We start from the raw sequence: 4,743 nt of genomic DNA on the forward strand, positions 1-4,743 counted from the left end.
TTTTCTTCCCCATTTAGCGCTGAGGATTGAACCCATGCTAGAAAGACGCTGTACCACTGATCTAAACCTCCAGCCCTCAAGTGGTCACCTTCGGAAAACACCAGGGCGAGGAAATCTTTTTCTTTTTTATTTTATTTTTTTATTTATTTATTTTTTTTTTTATTTTTACAGACTGCATTTTGATTCATTGTACACAAATGGGGTACAACTTTTCATTTCTATGGTTGTGCACGATGTAGATTCATACCATTTGTGTAATCATATATATACATAGGGTAATACTGTCTGTTTCACTCTACTATCTTTCTGTTCCCCACCCACTCCCACCTGCTCCCACCCCTTTTTCCTCTACACCATCCAAAGTTCCTTCATTCTTCTGAGAAAAGCTTTCATAAAAAAAGAAAGGGTAGAGTGGGAGAAAAGGCAGAAAACTTACCTACGTAAACGTAGTGAGGCTGAGGGAGAATGTGTCAGAGACCCCTGGCCAGGGCAGGGGGTAGTTTCTATTCTCTGCCCTTGAGGAGTTTAGATATTAAAACAATTTGGAGCTTTGATTCTCAGTATGAGGAAGTTGCCCTTGACTTCAGAGGGATTCTGTTTCAAGAGATATGTTTAGAATATTGAGAATACCCCTCCATACAGGTTAGGGGGCCAAGTTAACGCAACCTGAGGCCCTCTATCTTAACCCAAGAGTGTTTTCTGGACAAACAGACACTTCACACATCCTTCAGAACTTCTGTAGCTGTTTTTCTCAACCCGCTGCCCTCCTCCCCAACCCTTTCTTTCTCTCCCTCTCCCTAATTTACAAATTAGGCTTGTTTGCTGAGGAAAACAGACACATCAGAAGAGATTCGCCATAATCTCATCACCTAGAAATGGTCACTGTTTGACTCTGGGTTCCTAAAGTTGGAATTAACCTGCCATATGCAGTGACACACTCCTGTAATTCCAGTGACTGAGGAGGTTGAAGCAGGAAGATCACAAGTCCAAGGCCAGTTTCTGCAACTTAGCAAGACCCTGCCTCAAAATAACTCTCTAATAAGATAAAGCAAGACAGAAAGCTTATCTTATTAGAAACAAGATACACTATCACTTACCATCTTCAGAAATCTTTGCACTTGAACTTCCATAATTTGGCAAAATATTCATGAAATAATCTGCAGGTAGTTTTAACAAATAACACCTTTAAACAGACACACTGTCTTATACTGTTTATTAGGTATGAACTTTATAAGAATACTTATAAAAGTAGTGATGGTGGAGCTGGAAGTATTGTGCCTTCTCCAAACTGCCCGAGAGCCCCACCAATAGTGTGGTGGAAGCTGTGGTCCATGCCAAGGCCACGGTTCTTGCAGCCTGTAGATGTTACCCCACACGTGTCCCTGTGCTTGTGAACTGGTTTGGTGGTCCACTGGATGTCAGGATTTCTTCTGGTTGCTTTGTGGACTAAGTCAATGGGGATAACCTCAAAGAATTTGTATATGGAATCTTCTCCAACCCAGTGCGAATTCAGACTTTCAGAGTCCCACAATGACAACCCAGCTCGCCCTCAGCAACAGACTAAAAACTTTGAACAAACTTTAGCTGGTTAACACCGTGATGGACAGGCTTGCCATACATTGCATCCTGAGGAACTAGACATTTGAAGCCACCTCTGCACACATGAATCCCATTTATAATATAACCTTGCTTGGCCTTGTATCCCAGACTGCTTTATCTCACTGGGTGGAGTGGCGAGCCCTGTGTAGCACTGAGAGCTGGCGGTATTGCCAGCAAGAGACCTTCAGAAGAAAGTCCCTCGCACTGAACTGCTGCTTCCTTCATAGCTCCTGGATGTACTTGTATGCGCCCATCTTGGCTCACCTGATGGCTGCCACCAGACCCAGAACTTCTTATTGGTATTTAACTGTAACTTAGTATCCATTGATCAACCTCTACCCATTCCTTCCCCACCCTCCCCAAACCATCAGATCCTGGATGCTCAAGTCCTTCACATAAAAGCTATGAAAATAGTTATATTGTTTAGGGAATATTAATACAGGACAAATTCAATACTGTACATATTCAGTCCACTTTTTTTTTTTTTTTTTTTTTTTTTTTTTGTACTGGGAATTGAAACAAGGGGCACTTTACCACTGAGCTACATCCCCAGTTCCAACCCCATCTCTTTTTAAATTTTCATTTTGGGGACAGGATGTTGCTAAATTGCTGAGACTGGCCTTGAACTTTCTCTCCTCCTGCTCAGCCTCTAGAGTTGCTAGGACTACAGGTGTGCACAACTGTCCCTGGCCAGACGCATGTTGGCGGGGGAAGGGGATGTGCTCTACCACTGAGCTACATCCCCAGCCCTTTTATAATTTTTAAAAATTTTTATTTATTTTTATTTTTACAGACTGAAATTCGATTCATTGTACACAAATGGCGTACAACTTTTCATTTCTATGATTGTACAAAGTAGAGTCACACCATTAGTGTAATCATACATGTACATAGGCTAATGATGTTTGTCTTATTCCACCATCTTTCCTTCTTCCCTCCTACTTCCCCTCCCCTCATATCCCTCTACATAATCTAAAGTTCCTCCATTCTTCCCTTACCCCACCCCCATTACGTATCATCATCCACTTATCAGGGAAAACATTCGGCCTTTGTTTTTTTGGGATAGACTTATTTCAGTTAGCATGATATTCTCCAACTCCATCCATTTACCTGCAAAAGCCATAATTTTATTCTTCTTTATGGCCAAATAATATTCCATTATGTATATACACCAGTTTCTTTATCCATTCTTCTGTTGAAGGGCATCTAGGTTGATTCCACAATCTAGCGATTATGAATTGAGCTCCTATGAACATTGATGTGGCTGTATCACTGTAGGATGCTGATTTTAAGTCCTTTGGGTATAGGTCAAGGAGTGGGAGAGCTAGGTCAAAAGGTGGGTCCATTCTAAGTTTTCTAAGGAATCTCCATACTGTTTTTCAGAGTGGCTGCACCCATGTGCAAATTCACCAGCAATGTATGAGTATACATTTCCCCCCACATCCTTGCCAACACCTATTATTGCTTATATTCTTGATAATTGCCATTCTGACCTGAGTGAGATGAAATCTTAGAGCAGTTTTGATTTGCATTTCTCTAATTACTGGAGATGTTGAATACTTTTTCATATATTTGTTGATTGCTTATATATCTTCTTTTGTGAAGTGTCCACCCAGTTCCTTAGCCCATTTATTGATTAGTTCTTTGTATTTTTGGTGTAAAATTTTTTAAGGTCTTTATAAATTTTGGAGATTAGTGCTCTCTCTGAAGTGTGTGTGGAAAAGATTTTCTCCCATTCTATAGGCTCTCTCTTCACATTATTGTTTCCTTTGCTGAGAAATTTGAATCCATCCCATTTATTGATTCTTGCCTTCATTTCTTATGCCCTGAGAGTCTTATTAAGGAAGTTTGGTTGTAAGCTGACATGATGAAGATTTGGACCTACTGTTTCTTCTGAAAGGTGCAGGGTTTCTGGTCTAATTCCTAGGTCCTTGATCCATTTGAATTGAGTTTTATACAGGTGAGAGATAGGGATTTAGTTTCATTTTGCTGCATGTGGATTTCCAGTTTTCCCAGCACCATTTGTTGAAGAGGCTATCTTTTCTCCATTGTATGTTTTTGGTACTTTTGTCTAGTATGAGATAACTGTACTTATGTGCGTTTGTCTCTGTGTTTTCTATTCTGTACCATTGGTCTACCTGTCTATTTTGGTGCTAATACCATGCCATTTTTGTTACTGTTGCTCTGTAGTATAGTTTAAGGTCTGGAATTGTGATACCTCCTGCATCACCCTACCTGCTAAGAATTGCTTTGACTATTCTGGGTCTCTTATTCTTCCAAATGAATTTCCTGATTGCTTTGTCTATTTCTATTAGGCCCCTTTTTAATTTTAAGATAGAGTCTCACTAAGTCCTTGAGGATCCTGCTAAATTGCTGAGACTGGCTCAGAACTTGCAATCCTCCTACCTTAGCCTCCCAAGTGGCTGGGATTATAGTGCCTCCAAGCCTGGCTCACCAGACACCATTTGTAAAAATACATATTTTTGATCCCCAATTTAGTTGAATGCACAGATGCAGAGTCTGAGGATACAGAGGGCCACCAGTATTTTTTCACTCTAGTTTCTGAACTTGTGTCTTCTTTCTCTTCGAACAGAAGATAAAATCTTAAAGGCCAAGTATTGAGCCCTGGGGCTTGCCAAAAATATTTGCTTTCCAGCTACCACAGATTTATTTATCAGTCACCAATTCTCTTTGGGTACAGTCCTTAAACGTACTGCCAATTAGCCTGTCCTTTATTAGTTATATTTCTCTATTTGATCATAAGAATACCTTGAGACATTTAGATGTTTTGCTGAGAATCCATTTCACAGGAGTTAGAGTACATGGGTTCTAGGTTCACCTTTATTTCTTTTAGTTACAGGTAAATCTCAACTTGTTTACTCATCTGGACATTATATATAACACTACCTGTACTATGTACCTGTCAGTATATCTTAAATATCGGATGAAATAATCATGTGAAAAAATGCTTTCCAAAAATATTGTGCTGGGTCTGGGGGTGTAGTTTAGTGTTAGAGCACATGCTTAGTGTATGCAAAGAGCAAGGTTCAATCCCTAGTACCTCACTCATATGTGCATATGCATGCATGCACACATACGCACACAATATTGTGTCAAGATATATCTTATTATTTATAATGCCCA

At 39.9% G+C, this 4,743-nt stretch overlaps 1 pseudogene; it reads right to left on the reverse strand.

Annotated features, from left to right (window-relative positions):
- Positions 1-818: 818 nt before the first annotated feature.
- LOC124988880 (60S ribosomal protein L15-like) lies at positions 819-1,853 on the reverse strand (annotated as a pseudogene).
- Positions 1,854-4,743: the final 2,890 nt, after the last annotated feature.

Source organism: Sciurus carolinensis, chromosome 7, assembly GCF_902686445.1.
Source record: "Sciurus carolinensis chromosome 7, mSciCar1.2, whole genome shotgun sequence".
Lineage (NCBI taxonomy): Eukaryota > Metazoa > Chordata > Mammalia > Rodentia > Sciuridae > Sciurus > Sciurus carolinensis.